The 27395-nt window shown below is 37.7% G+C and overlaps 1 long non-coding RNA gene across 1 annotated transcript; it reads left to right on the top strand.

Moving 5' to 3' along the window:
• Nucleotides 1–23454, top strand: LOC132846154 (uncharacterized). Its single transcript, XR_009648462.1, has 4 exons — nucleotides 1–22; nucleotides 957–1034; nucleotides 4249–4447; nucleotides 22860–23454. It is a non-coding gene; the product is annotated as an uncharacterized LOC132846154 (long non-coding RNA).
• Nucleotides 23455–27395: the final 3941 nt, after the last annotated feature.

The following is a 27395-nucleotide window of genomic DNA, read 5'->3' as shown; positions in this document are numbered from 1 at the left end:
ACATTAAAAATCAGGTTTAACTGTGAGTATTGTATTATTTATTTATTTGTTTGTTTATTTATTTATTTATTTATTTATTTATTTATTTCCAATAATATTAATTGTATTGGAAATAAAAATAAAAAATATTTTCTTTTTTTCACATGAACATTGATTAGTGTTTCGTTAGGTTATTGCGATTCTTTGCTGAAATGTATTTCTGTGCACTACTTAATACAGTAAACGCCTGAAGAACAGCGTTAACTTTGTCTAAGGATAATTATTATTCCCATTCTTTATTATGTTCACGTTAAAATAATTATAATTAAGGATTACAACTACTATTATTCATTCATTCATTCATTCATTCATTCATTTTCTACCGCTTATCCGAACTATCTTGGGTCACGGGGAGCCTGTGCCTATCTCAGGCGTCATTGGGCATTAAGGCAGGATACACCCTGGACGGAGTGCCAATCCGGAGACGGGAATCGAACCCCCAACCCTGGAGGTGTGAGGCGAACGTGCTAACCACTAAGCCACCGTGTCCCCCACAATTAATAATAATAATAATAATAATAATAATAATTGTTGTTGTTGTTGTTGTTGTTGTTGTTGTTGTTGTTGTTGTTGTTGTTGTTTGTGAGGAAAAACATCCCACAGAAGCCACACGTTATATCAGCTCGTAAATCCGGCTAGATCACATTTATTTACACATTGACATTAAAGGCGCTTCCGGGAAAACTTCCTTTTCCTCCTCAAATGATGAACTTTCATATTTTAAGCCAATTTCATGAACCACAATTTTTTGTTTCTGTAAAGTACGGGTTGTCACGTCCGCTTTACACATTTTTACCATTTACACATTTTCAGAATTTGCTTCGTTAGGGTTAATGTCCTTCCTGTGTGATGAGATGTAATTATTAATATTATTAATAATCAGTATTAATGTGATCATCAACAATGATCTTTTGCAGGTCTTCTGGGTGAATGATGTGACTACAGCGAGGTCTCTTTTCACCACACGGCAATAACATTAAAAATCAGGTTTAACTGTGAGTATTGTATTATTTATTTATTTGTTTGTTTGTTTGTTTGTTTGTTTATTTATTTATTTATTTCATTTATAATATTTAATAATATTATTTGTATTGGAAATAAAAATAAAAGAGTTTTTTCCTTTTTTTCACATGAACATTGATTAGTGTTTCGTTGGGTTATTGCGATGCTTTTCTGAAATTTATTACTGTGCAATATTTAAGTAAAATTTTACTAAGTAAAAGTAAAAATTATTTACAGTAAACACCTGAAGAACAGTATTAACTTTGTCTAAGGAGAATTTTTATTTTTCCTTGACGTTAGTTGTTAGAGGAAAAGAAGTAATATTTATACTGTAGCAAATTGTGTCGAAATAATCGGAACTGGTGCCCTGTAATGGGTTGGCACTCCGTCCAGGGTGTATCCTGCCTTGATGCCCAATGACGCCTGAGATAGGCACAGGCTCCCCGTGACCCGAGCTAGTTCGGATAAGCGGTAGAAAATGAGTGAGTAATCGGAACTGCTTTAGTCAGTAATAAATATAAAAATATAATAAAACCAGTCAATAATAATAATAATAATAATAATAATAATAATAATAATAATAATAATAATAATAATAAAAACACACTTATTATTATTGTTATTATTATTGTTATTATTATTACTATTGTTATTATTATTATTATTATTATTATTATTATTATTATTTATTATGAGTATTTTATAAATATTTGTTCCAATAATATTAGCAATTTAAGTGTATAAAAAACATCAAAAACAAAAAAATAAAAAAATACACAAACTGTCACAAAATCTGATCAGTGATTCTTTAGGTCAGTGCGAGGCTCTCTTGAAATTAATCACTGTTCAATTCTAACTACAATAATATTAAAAAAAAATTGTATAGTTAACGTTAGTTGTTAGACGAAAAATACGCGATAGTTTCACTATCGGAAAAAAGGATTTAAACATCTTTCCACCACTCAAAGTTTTTTAATACGTTCATTGTAAGTTTCCGAAAGATGATTCTACAACATCTCTAAAAATACAACTGCTTGTTAAACTCCAATCATTTCAGTGACTTTGATATTTGTTATAATTCCGGTACAAAACGGATACTAGACATAGATACCGAAGAAGCCACCTTCACTTTACACCACGTCCTATACACGTCTACTAGCACACTGATCTGAAACATTGATGTTAATGGTGCTTTTCAAACAACATTCTGAACTCTTTATCCTCTTTAAGGTCATCTATAATAAAATAAATAACAGTACCAACAAGCACAGTTTAATAATGTTAAGTGCCTGTAGGTCACTCATTACAGAGGAAGGAGATAGATCATTTTTATCTGTGTGTCTGTTTCTAAAATCCATATTGCAGGATGAATCAATACACTTAGTCCAACAATAGGCCAGTATCAAGCCTCCCCTTTATGCAACTAGAAAGGAGCTTTCTGATTAGCTCTAGATGTCATGTCTGGCAGTCAGGTTTGTTGGATTTTGAGATCAGTCAGGACACTCGAGATTAGTCAGGACACATTGAATAAAGTAGTGTGATGATTCAATTTGGAATTGAAATTGAAATTGAAATCGCTCCGTACAACCAAGCAAATCATGCAAATTACAAATACTGTATATTGTGTTTGAAAGAGGCATATAAACAGATGTGTACTGGAGTCTGTCAATAGAAAACAGAGAAGTAGAAAAAAGTAATACAAGTATTTTCAGGATCTTCAAAGGTCCCTCACATGTAGGGCCCTATGTGCTCAATCAGTTTTACTGCTGTCAGAGCTGCAGGGGTATAATAATCATTATTTGAAGCATTTCGATTTATAGCACTACTGTCTAAATTTCTTTGCCTGTTTATGTGGGAAGGAATGTTAGCTCTGCTTCTCTGTCCAAAAAAAAGTCAAGCATGCAGGCCATCTGTAAAATGTTGAATAAAATGCCAGCAGGGGCACTTCTAATAGTTTTTGATGATGACAGCAAAAGCAATATGTGTGTGTTTCATTATTCATCTGCTCCAAAGTGGCCACTTTCGTCTTTAGTCCAGAATGACAAAAGCTGTTGAATCGATGTTGATTATAAATGCGTAACTCAATATTCCACACTGTATGATGACTAAAGCTCCTCTCTTGATCTGACAGAATGCCAAAAAGAGACAGCTTTTCTGCCAGAAGGAAAACAGAGTGTATTAATTTAATGGATTATCAGAGATAATAATAAAATCAAGTCATATTTAGCAATTATGTTTTCCTGCCTGTGGATGAAAGCTGGATCTTACTGTACCTTTAACTTTTAACAGTCATGCACAGTCAGATCTAATGTCTAAACTGATGTGTGGGTTTCAATCTGAGCCATGTGAGTAACCCCAACACCACATCACTGGCTAGCAGCTATTATTATTAGCTTTCAGTGGTAATCATTCAAGCATGCTCATAGCTACTACTGTGATGGATTTTTTTCTTTCTTTTTCATTGAACACTTTATTTAAGTGAGTAATGCTGAGTATTAAATCACAAAGACACAGCACATACACATACAAAGTGAGAGAGTATTTATAACACCTACGTTGAAAACAGTGCTGAAATTGCCAAATGGCTTAACCCTGTGTGGGTAAAATTGCTAATAGTTTTGTGCACTCATAGAACATGAATTACTTATGTACTTATTATTTCTTACACTAAAACTTTCTGTATGGTACTGATAATAAAATAATGATATGAAACTGTTTTTATCTTTCACAGTATTTTACAGTTATCTGATGTATTTGTAAATACATCATATACTGTATGTGTTGTAGTGGAAATTTTAAATATCATGAGTGTTTATATGTGCTTTCATAGTAAATTATATGTTAGACTAGGGAGAGAGAACAGGAGGCCAATGTTTCTGCCATAAATGTTCCTGCCATAAACATTCATGTGCTAAAATGATGGGAACTTTAGGGGAGTGTGGGTGCATTTGCTTGATAAGATCTGACCTTGCTGAGGTGACTGGAAGGTCACATAAACATAAATGCACACACACATACCAGGCCACACAAGCACACACCTAGGGTATAAAAGGGAGAGCTGAATCACTAGACTTTGCCTCTTCACTGTGTAGACTTGACACACTACACTGTATGGAAGACGCCTTTTGCTGCAGCAAAATAAAATACCATCTTTACTTCTTTGCTTTTACAACCACCTCTGAGTCTGATTGTGTTTTTTACATGTAGATCAAAACTGCCACCACAATTTTGGAGGTCCCACGGAGATATCCATCCTCTGTGTGCCAGTCTCAAGGTTGATCCCTGATCGGTGTGGTCCGGACCAACCCGAAGACGGTTACTTTGTCGAATTACACAGTTGACTACTGGTGGGGAGAGATCTGGACAATCACGAGACTGACCCAGCGACTGGATTCTGAGCTAAGTGGTAAGATTTCGATTCATTTATATTCTCGATCTTTCCATCTTCAGACAATCTGCATCAATGGTAGGCAGAATTTAAGTTTGGATTCTGGTCACCGGTTCCTGGAACCAGTAAAGTTACATGTAAGTTCTAGGAGCTGACTGTGTGCTGCAACACATATGCTTTAATCATGTTAAACTACTTTAAGCAAGTTTTGAGGAAAGCTGCCCCTGCATGCTGACGAGCACAAGCAAACTAAAAAGAGGAAATTAAAAGGCATTTGTCTGGTGATTGATTGTTGAGAGGAAAAAAAAGAGGTTACAGACATGGATGGTGGAGGAAGCAAAGACGGAAATGACAATTATTTAAGGGCCTGTAAACATCCTAATATTCAATATATGATAAGCAATTATGGAGCTGGTTCTGTATCACAATATTGCATGTGGCTGATGGACTGTGGATTTCCAGAAAAAGGTAGTTTTAGTGGAAGGCAGTTAGAAAGGTTCAGAGAAAAGTTCAAAGAAAAAAGGGGAAATGAGACGAGAAGTATATTGGGTTACATATAATATGTGGGCAACTGAGGCAAAAACCAGAGCATCAAATCAAACACACAAATCTATTTACAATCTTCTTATCTTCAGGGTTTTAATCTCTTGTAGACCCAGACCTGGATGGCTACCAATGGACAGTTTACTCTCTAGAGGGATATTATACACATGCAGCTCTAAAAGGGGCGAGACCAGGGGAGAGCAAAGGGGAGAGACCAGATGTTTCTCTTTCCAGCACACACAGAGAACACAAAGATGAAACACATCTAGATAGAGGACATGGCTCATTACTTCACTCAGACAGTAAATGTCCATGGGTACCAAATGATATAGAAGACATGCAAAAACAACTCCCAGACCCAAGGGAAGTGGGAGGTCGAATTGATTCAATTCTGCAGAGAATTCAGACCATGTCTCATGATGTCTCATGAAGTGCGTCAGCTCATGATGAGAAAACTCAGCATGTGCTTTTACTGGGTGTGTGTGTGTGTGGGGGTGGGTGGGGGGTGGGTGGGGTGGGGTGAAATGTCAGTGAAAAGTCAGTGAAATGTGGAGGAGGACGTGAAAGATATTTTTCTGCAGCAGGAGTTGGGCCTTTACTTGCCTTTACTTCTCTTCTCTTCTCTTCTGCTTCTCTATGGCAAGGTAAAGAATGTAAATGTTTATCAGAATCTCCTTTGCCAGCATCTGGTTTCTTCTAGAAAAGCATTTCCTAAATGCATGTAATGTCAGGGTACATCAGCCTTTTTTCCAGATGCCTGGTAGTTTTTTGTAAAACCACATGTATAGTCACACTAGTTCTGTAATTGTGGTGAAAGAATACAGTACCTTCAAGCTCACTTAAACTATCATAAATATGCAAAGCTGTAAATAAATGAACACAAAGCTAAACCTAAATGATCAAACAAACAAAATGAGCCATGTTCTATTCTATTATTAAATACTATTGTGTATTGTGTAATAGCATATTTGATATGGGCTGTCATGTAAGATTTAAATCAGACAAAATCATGTGTGTTTTATATTGAGCTGTATATTGAATTGTCGTTAAATCAAGATGACTGCCTAAATATTCAGTGTACAATGGTAAAAAAATGTTTTAGAAAATCCCTCGACTGTTAAATATATTTCCACAGTGCAAAGGAATAAGGAAAAAAGCAATAGACACTGAAGGACTTGACTTTCCTATAAGACAAACTTTACCTAACTTACTGAAGCATGTTGAAGTATCAGTGTATTCTAATTGCACTAATAAATCAACCAAATGTTTAAAGTAAGGATTTTATTCTGACTGAGAAATGTTTAAAGCAACTGACTGACTGAAAGTAACTGTTTCCTGCATGGCCTTGACAATGGCTGCTAACTGTTGCTGTGAAAGCTTAGCCAATGTAATCACTTATGGGTGACTGAGACCATAGTAGAAGTAAAGTGTTGGCCAGTGAGAGTATGTTATCCTTACAGTGTGTACTGTCTCTGTGTTCTGTGAAAGTTTCACATGAATCACTCAGTTTATGTGTCTATTAATTCACACAGTCTTTTTTGAGATGCAGCATGAGGTTCTAAGTGGTTCCTGTCTAGGCTGTCTGTAGTGCAGTTAAAATCACTTTAATCCAATGATTAAAACTTTGTTCTGCTTACATAAACTCATAGCTGTTCTTAAGATATTTAAGAACAGCATCTTCTGTATACTTCGAGTGGGAGTTTACACACAGATAAAAAAAAAACTCGATCTCAAAGCATGCTTGCACTTTTAAAATCTCCCTTTTAAAATTTCTTCAACATCATAAGACTGCGGAATTTAAGACTGTGAAAACATAAGAGCAACCCCACCAATAAGAGAAGTATTGTGACTTAAATACACGAGACTTTCTACTCGCTTGCCCAGTCTGTAGAGTTGGAAAATCACTCTGAATCACTGTACGTTTCTTGCTTGACATCTGCTCTTTTCTATTTCGCCAGTTAAAAAAAAATAGTTCTTTTTCTGTGATCCCTGGCATCATTAATATTAAGGATTATCGCACTTATTGCACTCATTATTAGACTGTTGTTGTCTTTTTATTTATATCAGTACTATGCAAACCAACAATTTCCATTCATTCATTTGTATGAATGAACCTCCTAAGTTTGGTCACTAGTGCTTTAAGTGTCAGTTTTTTCAAGAGCTCCACTTTGCATTAATTTTTTTGACATCTTGAACAAACTGCTCTGTATCTGGAAAAAACTCTTCAGGATTTACTGCTCTCCCTTTGTTGTCTTTTAAAAACTTGTGTGTGCAGCTGTATAGACCACCTGTTTTTCATCTAGTTGTAAAACCTGTGACAAACTGGATTCAGTCTATTAATCATCGCTCTCTTCTTCATCCTCTGACTCACTTTTTTTTTGCTTGTTTATTGCCTTTACTTTTAGTGTTTTTCTTCCTCTTGGTGGGGATTTTTAAAACCATTTCTGCTTCCATTTTGTTATCAAAATCTCCATTATGTCCAAAATCAGCATCAGCTGGTCTCTGGTTCCTCCCTCTGGCTTACTTGATTAGAGATGTTATTTCAGCCATCCTTTTTTACTCTTCAAAGGCTCAATTGCTCCTGCTATGTCCATCAGTTGCAGGAGGGTCAGGTACAGTACAATGGACTTAGCCACAAGGGGAGCAGCCACAGAAGGCTCACCCTCCCCAGAAACACTGTTGCCTGTCAGCTCATTCTGCTCAGCGTGCCTGTCTGTCACCCCTCCATCTTTAATTTTCCTGGGCATATACAGACCAAGTGCCCAGTTTCTCCACAATTAAAGCATTTCATACCAGCATATGTGACAAAAACAACATAGTCAAAGCCGTCTACCCGAAACTTCACTACTGACTCGGGCTCTTTTACACCATTATTCAGTATCTTGAACACTTGTCTCCTAAATGACACTATATTGTCTCTTTAGTTTTCTGGTATTTTGCTTCCCATCTGCATATTTTTAATAGGACTGACCAAATTGTCTAATTTTTCAGGAAAGGAGGAATGTTTGAAAGTATGATTTTTTTTAGCTGGAGGGAGAGGAAGCCCTGAGGAACTGAGAGGAAGCCCCAGCATGAGTCAAGCGTTTATAACTTTTACACGTACTTTTACTACTGAGTTCAAAAACATGACAATTGCATGATTCATATGTCAGGCGGCCACAATGTTACCAAACACCATTGCCTTACTAACTGCCAAAGCACATTCCTCTACTCTAGCCTCCTCTACACACAATCCTCATGCTGACTCATAAACGCCATCGCCTGGATTTTCCATGCCTTCTGCAAAAATAGCAGTTGCAGGCTCACAGCAAATTCATATGGGATAACAACTCAGAGTCACAGTCTGTATTTTGAGCAATTTTGTTTTTTCGGCTCAGGTATATTGCCATTTTTGCCTGACCAAAGATAAAATTGATCAGTTGGCACCTGAACCTGTCTCTCCTGACATATTTAAAACCAAGAATAAAAAACTGAAAAGTAAAATCAACATTAAAAGTCCTTAAGAAGCTCCGTAAAAACACAAAGAAAGACTGTAACCTGGAGCAGTGAATAAAAGCATGAAAAACAGTTTCTCTCTGTGAACAGAAAGGACAGTTTTGTGCAACATCGGGGTTTAAAATGGAAATAAGAGTGGTTTGTACAGTGCCCTCCACTCTGGTTTAATATCAAAACCAAGTACATTTCTCCATGGGGTGTCTACCCTCCCACTCTTTCTTATTCAAAACCTTAACACTGGCTCTGTAGAGCAGCTTCCCTGACACTGTCCCAAAGTCCATCTCCCCCTCGCCCCGACACTCCAGGAGGGGACCTTCATACCCGTCAAGATCAGGAGCGATGATCAGCTGGGGAAAGGGTTCTTCCTCTGCAGAACCAGCCTCTGTATACTGATAGTCCCTCAGCCGAACACGCTTCTCAGATGTTAGGGAGGACCGCCAGTGGTGTAAGAGTTGACAGACAACACGCAGGGACCGCATTCCCACACGCGCTGCCAGGTCCTCCACCTTCGACAGGTCAGCTCCCGCGATGTTCACAAGCTCCCGGAGTGTCACAATGCCCGCGGAGATAAGAGTCCTGGACAGTGCAGAGACGGCCACACTGGAGATGTCCATGCGCCGCCATACACCAGAGGCTCCTCCAGCAGCCAGTACAGTGTTCCACTGCCTTTGTTCTGTTTTTTAAAAGAGTTCCAGATTTTAAACATGTTACGATAAAACAATGGTAATCCAGAAACCTCCAGCGTTTTGGTGTCCATTAAAAACAAAGTTCTGTCCAGCCCCAGTCCTCCAACTGTTTGTAATAATCCACTGGATGCTGCTCTCCATACTAAGTCTCTAGATCCAGTGAGGAACCTCTGGATTTACTGAAGGCGGAATGCTGCTGCTCTGCTGGCTAGCTGGACCAGCCCTTGCCCTCCTTCCTCCTAGGGCAGATGGAGCACGCTCTGAGGGATCTAGTGTAGACCGTCCCAGAAGAAGTCCACCAGCAGGGCCTGAATGCTCGCTAGCAGGTTTGGCGGTGGGTCCACGCATGCCAGCTTGTGCCAGAGAGATGTCGTGGCAAGGTTGTTGATGACCAGCGTTCGCCCCCTGTAGGACATCCTTGGGACCAGCCGCTTCCACCTGTTCAGTCTGCCCTTCACGTGCTCTACAGTGCCTTCCCAGTTTTTATTTAAAAACTCATCGCTCCCCAGGTAGACACCCAAGTATTTAAAACCACCTCTTTTCCACACTAAGCCTCCCGGTAGTGTAGGTTGCCCACCTCCCCACTCCCCAACTAAAATGGCTTCACTTTTTCCCCAGTTGACCTTAGCTGAAGATAAAATCTGAAAGCCCTTTAAAATATCGTTTAAAACACTGACATCTTTCTGTGAGTTTACCATGACTACTAGGTCATCTGCGTATGCTGAGAGGCATAGTGAAGCTATGCGTGTGGAACGTAAAAACCAGATAGATGAGATCTCAGTTTTCATAAAAGAGGTTCAATTGCAAGAGTATACAACATACCTGACATAGAACAGCCTTGTCTAATACCTCTGTACACTCTAAAAGGGGCACATAAACCACCGTTAACTTTCAGCACACTCTCAATTTCACGGTACAACACTTTGATCATGGCTATAAAACCTGAGTTGAACCCGAAGATTTCCAGCACCTTCCACAAATATTCATGCTCAACCTGGTCAAATGCCTTTTCCTGATCTAGAAAAATCAGACCAGTCTTTAAGCCCAATAGTTTGGAGACGTCCAAAATGTCACGAATTAAATGTACATTGTCGAATATAGACCTATCACGCACACAGTACGTCTGGTCTTGGTGAATGATCTGCTCCATTACCTTAGTCAGTCTCGAGGCTAATGTTTTTGAGAGCAGCTTACAGTCAGTGCACAGTAAAGACACAGGGCGCCAGTTCCTCAGGTCCATCAGGTCTCCCCTTTTTGGCAGTAGTGTCAGGACGGCCCTCCTGCAGCTCAAGGGGAGTCTACCTCACCTCAAGCTGTCTCTTAGTACATCCAGCACATCCTGCCCTATAACTGCTCAGAATGCCTTGTAGAACTCGACAGGGAGACCATCCATACCTGGCGCCCGTCCATTCTGCATCCCCTGGAGAGCCTTGTGAAGCTCCTCCAGTGTCAGCTCTTTGTCCAGCTCCCTGGCTGATTGCTCAGAGAGCTTTGGAAGGCCCACCAAGAAACTCTCCTCCACCAACTGTGCCCCTGACCGCTCACTGCTGTATAGCTTCGAGTAGAAGCTTACTGTCTGCTTGTGAATTTCAGTGGGCTCTGATGAGAGGTCCCCTGATTCTGTTCGCAAAGCATGTATGTACCTTTTCTGTCCATTCTTTTGCTCTAAACTGAAGAAGAACTTAGAGGGAGCATCCATCTCATTCATGCTTTTAAAGCGTGAGCGGACCAGCACCCCCTGTGCTGTGATGTCTGTTTTTACTCTTGAGTGCTTCAATATGCCCTCGATTTCCTGTGGCCTCCAAACGCCGGAGTTCCACTATTTCTATCTCCAGAGCTTTCAGAGGTCTAACAAAGTCCCTTGTGACATTGAGAGTGTACTGTTGACAAAAATCTTTAATTTGTGACTTAGTCACATCCCACCACTGCTGTACCTGTAATGAGCTAAAATCTGCCTTCTGAGATTTAAAACAATTCCATAAAAAAATAAAAGACTCTAAAATTAGCAACTTCTAAAAGTGCAGTGTTACTGACACGCATGAGCATATATTGCACATGTTCATTTGCTGATTCCATTATCTGTCTCTTAATTGTACATATTGTACACACATTGTACTGGCTATATGTATGAACATACTGCACATTTCACCTGTGGACTTCATTGTTTGTTAATTGTACATATTGTACACACATATTGCACTAACTATATATATATATGAGCAAGTTGCACATTTTCACGTCAACTCATTATCTATATCTTTACCTGTATATCTGTACTGTATAACTGTTCTGCAATTTCTGCAGTTTGCTCCTAAGAATTTAACTCATCAAGGCACATGTGCTGCGGTGATGTGACAATAAAAGTGACTTGACTTGACTTGACTTAAAATGCCAGTAGGCACTCCTAGGCTTTACATTCTTTTTACTGATTGTACAGTGTAACATACTATGGTCAGAGATACGTACTGGAACAATAAAACACTTTGTAAAAAGAGTAAGTTGATGCTTAAAACCATAAAAACGATCCAATCTTGCCAGGGAGAGCGTGTTATCAATAGTATGGGCCCATGTCTACTGTCTCTGGTTTTTATTGAAATTTCTCCATATATCATCTAAGTCATGGGTCTCCATAATCTCCATCAGGCGTTTACGGGATGCTGCATGAGGTTCTGTGTGGTTCCGATCCAAAATATCTGCATTACAGTTAAAATCACCAGCCAAAATTAAAACGTCAGCAGTGTTGCAGCTAGCAATCACGTTGCTAAGCTTATCTAAGAAAACCATCCTCTCCACTGCATTGGTGGGAGCGTACACACAGATAAAAACTAAAACCTCATTCTCATAAAAAGTTTTCACTTTTAAAAGCCTCCCATTTAAAATCTCTTCAACTGAATAAGAACAGGGAATAAAATAAAAAGAGTAAAAAGAAAGTCAACCCCACCACTGAGTGTTGTGCTGTGGCTTAAAATGGCCAACCCATCCCACTCCTTCATCCAATCAGCAGCATTACTGACATCACTGTGAGTTTCCTGAAGCATGACAACATCAATGCGCTTCTGTTTTAACAGATCATATAGCTTTACTCTCTTGTTATGTTCTCTTGCTCCATTAATATTTAGACTCGCAACATTGATTCCAGTCATTAAGAAAAATAAAATTGATAAAACACAATAGAGGGTAAGAACCTCTCTAGTATAAAAAACACCACACATACTATTAGTCATCATCAGAGTATTCCTTGTTCACTTTAGTGATCAGTTTCTTTAAACAAAAGATTTCTACATCAATAAATGCTCCTTCCTTTCTAAAATGTTTTACATCGTGTAGAAACTGCTTACAATCAGGGAAAAACTCCTCTATTGCCACATTCTTCTGCCATTTAGTGTTTTTTAAAAAATCTTTAATGTCCTCAGCGCTGTAGACAACATTTAACTGTTCCTCCTGGGAATCAACATTTAAGACAGAGTCTGACACAGAGTCATCACTATCTGACTCCCTTTGCTCTGCCTTCGTCTCTCTCTTCGTTTCTTTCCTTGCCCCTTACCTTTCTTTTTCCTTTTTGTTGGTACTTTAAACGTGGGCTCATCCACCATCTCCACGTCTCCCCGTCCCCCTGCACTGGTGTAGCAGCCGGTGTTTCCAGGCGGTCGCTCTGCACCACTGTGACTGCCTCTGCCAGCGCAGGCAGCTCCAGCACTGCACCAGAAGCCACTGGGCTTCTCTCAGTTGAGCCCGGCCTTTCTCGGTCTGGTTCATCCCGACACAGCTTGTCCCGGTCTGGTTCGGCCGAGCATGGCTTCACCGTGGCCGGTTCAGCTGAGAGGGGCTTCTCCGGTGTTACTTCAGCTACAGTGGGCTTCTGAGCTGCAGGCTGGGCTTGGGGCTCACTCACCATTTCGTCTGGTGCAGCAGCAGCTCCTGGGCCCTCAACAGCCTGCCGAACTGTAGCCGCAGGGGGAACGACCACAGCAGGCTCAGCTGCATCCTGCCCCGGTCTCTCAGAAACACCGGGGACACTCTGTCTCTCAGGACAGGCCCGAACAAGATTCCCAGTTTTGCCACATTTAAAGCATTTAATATCGGCATCAGATGAAGCACAGATGTTGTAATCAAACCCCTCAATCCTGAATTTCAAAACATCATTTAACTCTTCAACACCTTCCTTAAGAATCATAAATTAATAATCATAAATTAATAATAAGCTTAAGTTAGTTTCTGCCCTCAGTTATCCTGCCAAAAAGTGGTTGGCACCAGAGAGATGGCACCAGAGAGAAAAGAGACGGTAGGAGAGAGAGGGGAATGCGACGGCAGGAGAAAGAGAGACAGCAGGAGAGAGATGGGAAACAGATGGCACTAGAGAGAAAAGAGATGGTAGGAGAGAGAAAGACAGCAGGAGAGAGAGGGGAATGAGAGGGGAATCTTTGGGGAAACCCAGAGTGCACAGTGAGTGTGTAAAGTAAGGCCAAGACTGACTAGTCAGTGTTATCAAAGGTGTAATTGTAAGAATTCAAGTCAGGTCAAGTCAAGAAGCTTTTGTCGTCATTTCAACTATACATAGCTGCTGCAGTACACAGTGAAATAAGACAACATTTCTCCAGGATCATGGTGTTACATAGAACAAAGACAGGGCTAAGGACTTAATAAGTAGTCCTAGCAACATAAAGAGCATCTGTGCAACCTGGTGCAAACAGTGTAGCACAATACAAAAATACAGAAAGGCTGTGCAGGACAAAAGACAAAACATTATACAAGACATTACACAAAAGACAATACACAAAAGCAGCACCAATCAGTGTAAATACTGTATGTTTAATATTTCGTGTGCAGAAATACTGAAATGAACACATTAGTATTATAGCAGCAGTTACATGAGGTATTGTAATGTATTGTGCAAAACAGCAATCGACTGAAATGTGAAAGACGGCATGTGCAAAGAGCAAAAACTGTTGCAAAACAGCATGTAAACAGTTTGATATGGTGGTGCTGTAAAATATGTTTCCTCTCTGTCATCCTATTTCCACATCATCCTGTACGTTCAGATCACATTCTATTATGGCACATGGAATAAATGAAAATTATTATCTTACAAATACAAAACCAAATTTATCATACACAATTGTCTAAATATTAAGTTGACCGAAAAGCTGCAGTCCTAAAACAAACTCTGTTAACATCAAAGTGATAAATAAGATCAATTAATTAAGATAAATAACACTTGCCCCCTCTTTTGTTCACATTTATTCTATCCCAATTTGTCGTTTTCTTCCTTCTATCATATAATTTTCTAATGCCACTGTAATTTAAATGTTGTATAACTGACTTGTCATGTTCAGAACATAGCGTGCTAGGTAACGTTTGCTAGCTTGAATGTTTTTGTTACTTTATAAGGAATTATTTTTTCTAAACCTCTGCATTAGGAAGATGCCTAAAAAAACAGAAGTAGCAAAGATTCGAGGTCTACCCTCTCTGAGATTTATTTGAACCTCCACAACACCACCCTCATGGCATTTCTAAGCCATGACAGTGGCGTGACCCATTGTATTTATGTATTTAACCAGGACAGGCACTTTCTAAAAGTCACAAAGATTTCCTGACATGTTTAGGAAATGTCCTGACTTTATAAATACATAAAGATCTGAGATGGTTAACGACACAAGCTCTTTCCTTTTTATTTTTAGTTTATGATCAAATTTAAAAATATGCACATGGATCAGGGTGTTAGAACAGCAACAATGACAGCACAACATGTCAAACAATAGCAACCATTATTGCTTAATTATTACAGTTCAGTTATTAAATTCACTTGGTTATTTAGAATGCTAAATTACTCATCTTTCTGTTAGCCAGTCATCCACTGCTGCCTCCTAGTTTCACTGGTGCTTGTTAGTTGGTGAATGTGCACTTATTTTCACTAATACAGCTGATATATCTTAATTTCATTGAACAAAAACATATTTTGAACCTATGAGACCCTTTTGTTTTTCCATGCTCACTATAGAACCTCATGTATGATTTAGTCCCTGATAACAAGCAAACGAATCTGATGGTAAGACACAGCATGATATTATACATACAGTTGCAATCAAATTGATCCAACTCCCATTTCAGATCAGGTTTATCAAAAAAGACTTTTAGCTGTTTTTAATGAACAAATCCAAAAAAAGCAACTGATAATAGACAACACAACAAATACTTCAAGTGGTTTAGTTGCACCAGATGTTAGGAATATGTAAAAAGGATGATCCAAAAAGTCGTTGCCCTTTACAAACAGGAAACAGGACACAAAAAGGTAGCTAAGACATTGAATGCACCTAGAGAACATTCATCTCAGCATAGTTTGCAAGTCCAAAGTTAAAGGAAGTGGCTACACTAGCTGGATGGCACAGAGACAGGAAGCAGCTGCAACCAGATTTCTGAGAAGGCAATATGAAAAACCCTCAAAAAAAAAAAAAAAAAGCCCTGTATCAAGACTTGGTGGACACAGACTAATTTATATAGTATGAGGTGCATAATAAACATACTAAACGCTAAAAGTCTTCATGCCAGAAGTCCATGACAAAAAAAAAACACTCTAATTTTGATTGCAACTGTGTCTGACCTTTTTTCACTAGAACTTTCCTTGAAATATGCAAAATAATGTAATGCAGATCGATTATCATTTCATGGTACATAACAAAAGACAATCATAGCCTCTTTCAAATTAAGTACTGCAAGATTTAAAAGTTGGCAGACAGATAACGAGCTAAATACAACTCAAAAACTACAGACACACTACTGCTGGGATTACAACAATATACTCAATACTCAATATACAATAGAGGTTTATTCATTTTGCTGACTAATGCATGCTGAGTCAGTAGAAGTTGGAAAATGCCACATTGAGGTTAAAGGCCAGCTTATTTGGTTTAAGACAAGTGTCACACAAAAGGAGACTACACCATCCTGACTGGTCTATGTACTTGCAAAACTGGTCACTTTTCTCTTGAAATTCTATTGCCATTTAGCTAAAGAGTTAGCATACAGTAGCATAGCAGAAGAGAAGAACAGGAAAGGCTGGCACTTATGCAGCCAAACAACATACATGTTCACTTGAATCTTTTGTACAGACATAAAAAAAAAATCAAAAATTCATATATATATATATATATATATATATATATATATATATATATATATATATATATATATATATATATATACAGTACAGCAGGTAAAATAAGTATTGAACACGTCACCATTTTTCTCAGTAAATTATTTCTAAAGGTGCTATTGACATGAAATTTACCTTGGTAAGGAGACCTTTTTATAGGCCATCAGGTTGGACAGAACCAGCTGTTATTAATTTGCATTCACAAGGGGCAGGATTGCTTTCTAATTACTGATTGTCTTGGCTTTCCATGCCTTTTTGCATCTCCCTTTCTTCATGTGTTCAATACTTTTTCCCTGTGTCATTTAACATTATTAAACATAACTTAATTTGCAAACATCTATGGTTTGATTTCTTGCATGTGTGGATTGAATGGGTTGTTACCAACATCTGGTCAAAATTTCATGTCAATAGCACCTTTAGAAATAAATTTACTGAGAAAAATGGTGACGTGTTTGATATTTATTTTACCCGCTGTATATATATATATATGTATATGTACATATATACGTATGTGTATATATATATATATATATATGTATAGAGCAAAAACTGTTGCAAAACAAAATGTAAACAGTTTGATATGGTGGTGCTGTAAAATATGTTTCCTCTCTGTCATCCTATTTCCACATCATGTAATCCTGTACGTTCAGATCACATTCTATTATGGCACATGGAATAAATGAGAATTAGTATCTTACAAATACAAAACCAAACTTATCATACACAATTGTGTAAATACAGAGCCGCCCTGCCTCCCCTGCCGCATTTTACAGCGCGTGTTAATATTTACTGTGTAGATGACAATATGAAGCGGAGCTATCCATCTGGCCATGAAAGGAGAAAAAAGAAACAAAATGAGAGTGAAATGCGAGAACAGCAATCAGGTAAATTTGTGTTCTTTTCAAGTTTGATGTCAGCAAGAGCAAATAACAGTAAAGTTGATGTGATTCTGTCTCTAGTCGCTATCTGACTAGCTAAATTAGCTGTGCACAACAATTTATTGCGTGAACATTCGCGTGAATAAACGCCCAAGGGCAACGGTGTTTATAAACGGCAGCTCGATAACCGCGCCGCGCATGAACATGTGTTCATATGACACGCGCGCTTTCCAGCAGCATCTGTGTCTGGACCAGTACAAAAAGTAGCATGAAAGCACTCCTAATGACAATGTTTATAGTCTCTCAATCAAGGTTATAACAACGTTACTGCAATATGGAAACCATTGGATTTACATTGGAATGGGCATAATGCCAGGTCAATATGAATGCACATCCCTCAGTAAATAATAACCATCAGGGATTAAGGGCCCCTTAGCAGAATTTTGCTTAGGGCCCCAGGGAGGTCAGGATCGGCTCTGTCTATATATTAAGTTGACCGAAAAGCTGCAGTCCTAAAACAAACCCTGTTAACATCAAAGTGATAAATAAGATCAATTAACTAAGATAAATAACACTTGCACCCTCTTTTGTTCACATTTATTCTATCCCATTTTGTCGTTTTCTTCCTTCTATCATATAATTTTCTAATGCCACTGTAAGGTAAATGTTGTATAACTGACTTGTCATGTTCAGAACGGCAGGCACTAAATTCCAGGGGTTTCGTTACCACGACGTAAAGTGGGCGTGTTTCCGGAGGTCTTGGAAAAACGCCTTCTTTCAAAAAAAAAAAAACCCAGCATACTACTAAGGACAAAACACTCATACAGGTTGATTTATTTTAGAAAACAAATAAACAACCAAAAACTACGGTTATGGTTAGATGATCAAATAGGCCACGCCTACCTGATGACGCAATATCTGTAATATAGCGTGCTAGCTAACATTTGCTAGCTTGAATGTTTTTGTTACCTTAGACAGAAGTAACAAAGATTCAGAAGTAACAAAGATTCGAAAGAAAAAACAGAAGTAACAAAGATTCGAGGTCTACCCTCTCTGAGATTTATATATTATACAGGGCTGTTAAGTGTCACGCATTTCGGTCTTTTGTCACGCTCCCGCCACACATCATATTTCTCACACAGAAAAACTTTTTGACTAGTGGGGGGGGTTGTCATGCTTGCCTGTCTTCAAAACTTGAGAGCCCTGATTATATATATATATATATATATATATATATATATATATATATATATATATATATATATATATATATATATATATATATGTGTGTGTGTGTGTGTGTGTGTGTTTGTGTGTGTGTGTGTGTGTGTGTGTGTGTGTGTGTATATATATATATATATAGGAAACACTTCAACTAGCACTTCTTTCATTATCTTTTGCATTTAAAAAAAAACAAAAAACAATTTGGCGTCTGCCAAATGCTGTAAATGTAAATGTAAATGTAAATATATATATATACAATAACTTATTTATATATATATAAAACCTAATTCCATAGACAATTGAGATTTTGCCTTTAAAGCAGCATCTTGCACACTTTGTACATTTGCAAAATACAATATATGAATATGGTATATGAATATCAAATTAGAGGGAGGCACGGTGGCTTAGTGGTTAGCACGTTCGCCTCACACCTCCAGGGTCGGGGTTCGATTCCCGCCTCCACCTTGTGGGTGTGGAGTTTGCATGTTCTCCCCGTGCCTCTGGGGTTTCCTCCGGGTACTCCGGTTTTCTGCCCCGGTCCAAAGACATGCATGGTAGGTTGATTGGCATCTCTGGAAAATTGTCCCTAGTGTGTGATTGCGTGAGTGAATGAGTGTGTGTGTGTGTGTGTACCCTGCGATGGGTTGGCACTCCGTCCAGGGTGTATCCTGCCTTGATGCCCAATGACGCCTGAGATAGGCACAGGCTCCCCGTGACCCGAGGTAGTTCGGATGAGCGGTAGAAGATGAATGAATGAATATCAAATTAGCAGGTGCTAATGATCATTAATTTCATATGTAGGTTGAGGCAGAGTCATTAACTCAAACAGAAACAGCTGTGTAGGATACTTAAAACTAGGTGAGGAAGAGTGTGGTGTGGTTGTGAAGGTTGTGTGTTTTATATCACAGGTCATACACCATGTCAAGAATGAGCACAGCAAAGAAAGCAGACTGGGGTTTCAAAATGTTAAGTACAGTAGATGCAGTGGTCAGACAAGGAAACATAATGCAGCAGATAAAAGACACATTATGATTACTTGCCATTAATGTTGGAAGATGTCCAGCAGCGTTTGCAAGTTTGGGGCTGCATTTCTGCAAATGGAGTTGGAGCTTTGCTCAGGATTAATTGCTGAGAACTGAATTGCTCTCTATGCTGAGAAATGATGGCAGATAATTATTCTTCATGCAGTACCATCAAGGCCTCAGTACCATCTGACTGGCCTCGAATTTATTCTGCAGCAGGACAATGACCCTAAACGTACAGCCAATGCTATTAAGAACTATGTTCATCATAGAGAAGAACAAGGAGCATTGAAAATGATGGTTTGGATCCCACAGAGCCTTGATTTCAACATCATTGAGTCTGTCTGGGATTACATGAAGAGACAAAAGGATTTGAAACAGAAGTTAGTTCTCTAAGATGTTTGGAACAACTTACCTGCTGAGTTCCTTCAAAAACTGCAAGTGTACCAAAGAAATGATGCTGTTTTTCAGGCAATTGATTTGATTAGGATTTCTCTTCTGTTGATTTACTTTCCATCTTGTTAATTGCTAAAAATGTACAGCATTTTTCACACCTGCTTAAATCTTTTGCAAAGTGGTAAACAATCTGCTTAAGTAGCCGTGAAGAGCTTTGTTCCCAATATCAAGAGTAACAGCATATTTTCGATCGCCATACATGCAGCTTGAAAGGAAACATTTTCCTTTCTACCAACAGCTTTCAAAAGCAATAGTCAACAAGAAAGCTGAATTTCTCCCATATTATACACTACACCACTTTTACTACTTAAAAATTCTCCTGTTTTTAATATAACACATGACTTCCTCTATTGCTTGTTAATGCATCCTGAGCCTCTTTTGAATGACTGCAATTTGCACCTGGAGAGGAAACGTTGTTTATTTTTTCATCCTTAACAAAAGCTTTCAAAACCATCACACATTCTGACTGCCTTTGCCTTTGGCAAAATTCAAAAGAAGAAATTTATTTCACCCATGTCTTCTTTTACACACTAAACCACATTTACTTCTGCTTTGTCTTACAAGCACTCATCTTTTTTTAGCTCCCTAAATGTTTGTTCTATGAATTATTAATTTTCGACAGCCTCAAAAAGTGAAAGTAACCCACCTTTATCTGCCTAAATATATTCAATAAAAGTAACTTGCTGTCTCACATTTCAGTTGATTGCTGTTTTGTACAATACTTCTCATTACCTCATGTAACTGCTGCTGTAATATTAGGGTTCATTCCAGTATTTCTGCACACGCAATATTGTTTGAACATACAGTTCACTGTATCGGTTTTATATGACATAAAAAAAAAACTTAATCACCTCTTTGTTTACTTAATAGATGAGTGTGTAATACTTTTATTTGCCTTTTAATAATCTGAAAATATTAAAAAAAAATTACTGGCAATTTACTCTCTCCATTTGTGATACTCACCCAGTGTGAAAAATTTATACAGTAGTTAACACAAAGCTGATGTGCCCGCAGGCACACAAAGCTCTTCATCAGCTCAGTCTCTCTTGCTTTTTAGTTTTTATAGATTAAAAAGCTTAGGTAGTATTAAGGTTTAAGACTTGTATTAAAAACAGCCTAAGCAGTCCATGTCAAATACAACAACATATATACATTACAGAAGAAAAATAATACGCTTGCTATCAGTGAGTCAGTTAACATCAAAGAGAAATTCACTGTGTCTTGTGGCCCAAAAGTATAAAGATTATGAGTCGCACCTTAATAAAACTGTAAAGTCTTTAATAAAACAACGTCATAGCTGTTTTAGTGCGTACACAATATCAGGCAGGTGGTTTTCATGTTATGGCCGATCAGTGTAGCAACACTAACATGTAAGATCATCACATAAAGGTTATTAGAATTATAAAGAACAAAGGACAATAACTCCACTTGTGAAATCTCATCATTTATCATTAGGAGCTGGAGTGTGTTGTTTATAGAGCTGTAAATTGGCTTGTAAGCATATGAATGTCTTAAACTAGAACTCCAGCATTTTAAACTTACACTTTAAAATATAGAACATTTGAAAGTTTATATATATATTTTATCACCTTTATGATGTTTAAATGATCTGCATTTTAAGTGAAATGAAGCACAGTCATGTCTTTCACTCTGCTTTATTATAGCACTGCTTTGTTATATCAGCAAGGATTAAAAATGGAAGAAAAAAAAGCCAGACATTACAGCATACACACACATTTCAGTATTACCTGCGTATACAGAGGTGCTGTGTGCAGTATAAATGTCTGAAACATTAATACATAAATAATACATGTGTCCTCACTGGCACAGCATGTCATTGTTTGAGCTTCCACAGCTTTCCAATTACAAATATGTGCCAGTACATAGTGATGTGGCATTAGATGGTTAAAATTGCTCTTACACCAGGCATTTGACTGTGTGTGATAAATGGTTAACACTACACACAGTGGTAGTGCTTACAATCTTTGGACAATTAAGACCCTGAAATGTATATATTTTAAAATACATTTATATTAAATTGAATAAATAAATGTATAATATTTATAATAAATTTTAAAAATTATTTGATTTTGCTCTATCCTCTACTCTGTCTGTAGCTTCCACAAAACAGCTAAACCACACTTTGCTTTCATTAAATACATACATATATCAAAAGATAGCTTTAACTGACTGCATAAAATAGTGTATCATATTTTACATGATGTGAACTGTAAGACAATTTAATCTCCCAATTTCCTCTTTTTTCCTCTCTGATTCAGCCAATTTCCTCTCTGATTCAGCCAATTCTCATGCTCCAATGTCTACCAACTAGGTTTAGAGTGTTTGATCTAAAGCACAGGAAGCCAGCAACATGAAGGGAGCTAAGTGTGGCTCTGTGGACACTTTTTTCAGTCAATATTACCTATAACTCCTTGCGTGAATGAGGAGTTTTGTGATTGTTTTTCTTTGTAGTCTTATGTAAAATTATTGTCTAAAAACATAAATGTTAAGGTCCAAAAAAGGCTATTTACCATCTAGATCACTTAGTAGGTTTCGAATTAATGACCGCCTCTCATATGAGTTTTCTTAATAAACTGGAAACTTGTATAGTATCCATGTATGTAATTATTCAAATATTCATTATACTATTAAATATTAATCCATGTTATATTTACTTGTTCGTAAATGTTTTATAGTATATATTCTTAGCAAATTCATGGTCTTAAAGTCCAAAGACAGTTAAAATGCATGCAAAATATTTTTAAAATATGTATACATGTAGACAGAAAAGTAGGAGAATATGAAAAGATGCAACAAGATCAAGACACACTATGGCCAAAAGGTACATGGACACCTGACCAGCACACTCATATGTGATTCTTTCCCAATCTATTACTACAAAGTATTTTTGGAATCACACAGTAGTGTAGGATGTCTATATGCTGTATACTTAAGCATTACAATATCTCTTCACAGGTACTAAGATGCCCATCCTGACAATACAGCTCTGAACCAAGCATGGTTTATGAAGTTGAGGAACTTCAAGGTCCTCCACAGAGCCCTGATCTCCACCCTGCTGAACTCCTTTGAGAGGAATTGTCATGTTGAATACAGAATAGAAATGTCATGCCTATTCTAAGACCTCGCAGGACAGTGAGGCTAAGAGAACACCAAGGGACCACTAACCCATCCAGATGTTCTTTAAATCCACTACATTTTATGATAGATGTATTATGAAGATATTAGGCTACAAAAACAATTTGATGTTTCCTTCAAATCATTTATGTATTTAAGATCGGTGTTATTTTAACCTGAGATTCAGCACTGAGATACCATTGCACATGCAGGATGTGAGCAGTCACAAGGTGTATGCTGTGAATGCTAGGTAGTGTTAAAATATTCATTAGTAACGGACAAGCGTTCAAAATCAGGGCTTAGGGCTTCAGCTGCAACCAGCACCAAATAAAATGTGTCTTGTAAGTGTGATTGTCAGGTTTCCACAACCCTCTGGCCAAATTGTGTATTAAAATCACAACAATTGCAGATCCAATAAAGCGTGAAGCCAAACTTCCATCATCAGCTGTGATCGTGAATGTTTTGCTATAAGGCGAGAACAAAGTAACTGTATTAAACAGCAGTGACCACACAAAATAGAGAAAATAAATGATGGTAAGTATTTTTAGTAACTGTGTTTAATAATACATACACTAACATAACAATGCCAAAATGTTATACTTACTTCATTAGTCAGTTCCAGCACCACCACCAAATCGTCCACCACAATACACACAGAGAAACGACCACTTCCCCCTCAATGTGATTGCGAGCTAAAACCCATGCAAGATAATTATACAATGAGGTATTCAGTATTATAAGTGACAAAATCATTGGTCAGATTTCTAAAGTAAAACAGATTTTCAACAACAGTGAATGACAAATTATTTTATCCTATTGATATACTATGTCCATATTCCATAATTTACTGTGTGATATGTCACAGAAACTGAGTGCCAAATGAATGTCGAAAAATGGAAGAGCTTAATTTTATGTTCTACTCACTTGCTCCATAACTTTGTAGTTCATTGGTGTTTACTACAGAAAGGCAGAAAACATTGATTCAATCATGTAAAACAGCAATTGATAAGTTTTTTCCTCCAAAATTTAAGGGAAATTAAATGGAAGTAGATGGGTACTCACACTTGTAGCAAATGCACTTGTCAACGCGCTGAAAAAGAAAGACACAAGATGCAAATCAATTAAATCATATAGCATATGGAGCTATTAAACAATACAAGGAGAAATAAAATAATCATGATATTAGACAGTCTACCTTTGGAATGACACAGTTTATGCTCAAGTGAATTTCACGCAAGGTGCAATGGACATTTATTCTTGTAGATGGTGTTAATTCGTGTATAACTGTGCCATCCTACATGTGAACAAACAACATGAGAAAATACATAAACGTGGATAGTGACTACTTCATCCATTGAGCACTGCAATATTTGTACATGTTTGTATATACCTTGTTCTTAATAGTCCAATCACACTCGTCATTGTGATACTGCTCATACAATGCACGAGTATCTAAAGAAGCTTTGCCACCGCTGTCACAGGTGACGGCTTCCTCCGGAGAACATTCTAAACAAAAGTTTGGCAGTGATTAGCTTCTAGTAAGTACAATATAGGGCTTTTCAACTGTAGTTAACTAAAAGGTTATCATTCCTTAGAACTCCCTTAGTTCTCGCATTCTCTCTGGTCAAATCCTAATAGCACATACAACACATTTCATACAAAACATCAACTTTAACTGATTTACATAATATTGCATGCGTGATGTACATAATATAATGGAGTATATAATATAATGTTTGCACAGATGCATTTAATGTGTCTAGGACTAACTAACTGAAGTCCTTAGCTCTTTGTTCTATGTAGCTCTGTCTGTGTTTTATGTATCACAATGGCCCTGGGAATGGTTGAAATGGGAAAAAAAAGCATCTTGACTTGACACTTGTGTAGATTATAAAAAAAAAAAAATTCATGGTATACAAAGAGCCTTTAAAAGACACGTGATTGATAGAGACGTTACAAGTTGATTTATGCAGCATTTATAGCCTGTTTACATTATAGGTCATTTCACTTTGATCATATTCAGTTCATATGAGGCGAAATGGACGCGCCCTCGTCGAGACAGGCGGGATTTACGTTAGATGGATTCACGCACGCACGCACACACTCAGACACGCACGCGCAGACACGGACACGCAGACCCGGACACACGCTATTCTTTCGGCTCCTCCCTCTTCGGGGTCGCTACAGCGGATGGCGTTGTCCGCAGGTTCGATTTGGCACAATTTTTACGCCGGATTTCCCTCCAGATACAATTCAATTCGATTCAAGTTTATTTATATAGCACTTTTTACAACTGACATTGTCTCAAAGCAGCTTCACAGAACATAAACATGGAACAAAAGGTTATTCTAAAGAATAATAAAGATTAATAGAATACAAAATTCAATATTAATATTAGATATATTTAAATGTGTTTGTATTTATCCCCAATGAGCAAATCTGAGGTGACAACTGTTAAAGTTAATTCTTCAGGTGCCGCGGGATCCTGCGTAAGGATGCGTAAAGATCGGCTTGCGCAAACTGTCCAATGACCAGCAGGTTACAACAAGAATTTAAAATGATTCACGAACTTAGTAGTGTCAAATCAGACCACCATAGATCTTGTATAAAGCAGTAGGTGTCTCCGTTCGAGTTCAACGACAATGATGTTAGACCTACTGTACATTAAACTACTCTATACTTCTAGGCTGAACAGCTTTCAGGATATGTGAGACATGTGAAGGTCAAATAGAACATTTTATAAACGGCGACTTATTGAACGAAGGAAAGAACATGGAAATGACGTCCTGTTCATAACTTGGACGCATGAGACTCGGAAGCTGATGAAATAGATGTTAGGTACCGGTGAGCGCGCGCGTAAAATCTGCGTCTCAAAGTATTTGTAAAGTATTTTAAAGTATGACTAAACGTTAGGATGTCGGATACACCGCGATTCTAAACATAACACATCCCCGACAACTAAACATTCCAGGATTTCTATTGCTATACATCGAGACATGTTTCCCGTGTGAGGTTATGAATAATTTAAAAGTGTGTGAAAAGATCTACTCACCGTGCGTATTTGCGAGAACGCAGCCGGAGAACAAAGACAGAGCGAGGCAAAACTTCTGTAAAGCCATCTTACCGTCTGCTCCCAGCTCGAGGAGCGTGCACGCTTAAGTGTGAATGATTCACGTGATTATTTTATGAACGTGATTTTCCTTGTAAAAAACACCACCTACCGGACATTATTTTTAATTACAACTTAAATTTTAACTAATACTATACAACTGAGGTTTAGGGGCCTTGCTCAGTGGCCCAGTGGTTCAAGCTCGCAGCTTTCTGATTGGTTGGCCAACACCTTAACCACTAGGCACCAAGGTACAAACATGTGGTCTAGTTTTATGAACAAAACATATATTTTCCATTATTTACTAGGCACCCTGGGTGTAACATCTGAGGGGTACGTACTAACGTGAACATAAAACATCTTAAAATCCCCCTTCATTAATTTAATCTGATTTAAATGAAAAACATACAAGATAAACTACAATATTGTGTCAGAATGAACATTTAACTTAAATAGATTAGAATAAAAATAGCTACAAATAAATAGAACATGAAGCAAAGGTGGTTTGTTTTTTATTTACTTGCTGACTTAATTATTGCTTAATTATCTGTCTATGTAGAATATCTATGAATTCCCATTTCCTTTAAACACAAGCCATATTTCATGGTTAATGCTATCTAAAGGTATTGAGTGTGATACATCTATGGAGCATCACATAACAGCTTTGGATAGCTCCCAGCTATGTCGCTATTTGACTTGCCCCTGATTACTTTATCCCTGTACATCCCTGTCTGTTTTTCTTGGCCTGTTATTTATACTGCAATAAATAAAATGATAAATTCCATGACTAACTTTAAATAGCAGGGTTAAGTTCTAACACAGAATTACTATGTGCCCCTGTGCACAACTGATATTCTGACCTACTGACTCAGTTTTGCTGGCTATATACAGTAAGCATTAAAGGTGTGACCCAAAAAAAAAAGTCATCGTGTTGTCATTTTGAATCCGTAAAGGCTGGATCAAATTCTGATCATTTGCAAAGGTTTTGGTTTTGTCATCCTAAAAGAAGTAGATTGAGTTAAACAGTAAATGCTGTCTTAAAATTGAAAGAAAGAAATAGAAAAACAGAAAGATCAGCTCAGTCTCTCTTGGTTTTTAGTTTTTATAGATTAACATCAAAGAGAAATTCACTGTGTCTTGTGGCCCAAAAGTATAAAGATTATGAGTCCGCACCTTAATAAAACTGTAAAGTCTTTAATAAAACACGTCATAGCTGTTTTGGTGGGCCAAAGGGGCCTACACAATATCAGGCAGGTGGTTTTTTTGTT

Source organism: Tachysurus vachellii, chromosome 5 (genome assembly GCF_030014155.1).
Source record: "Tachysurus vachellii isolate PV-2020 chromosome 5, HZAU_Pvac_v1, whole genome shotgun sequence".
Taxonomy (NCBI): domain Eukaryota; kingdom Metazoa; phylum Chordata; class Actinopteri; order Siluriformes; family Bagridae; genus Tachysurus; species Tachysurus vachellii.
Note: the sequence above shows the minus strand (reverse complement) of the source record. Positions and strands in the feature narration are given on the sequence as shown.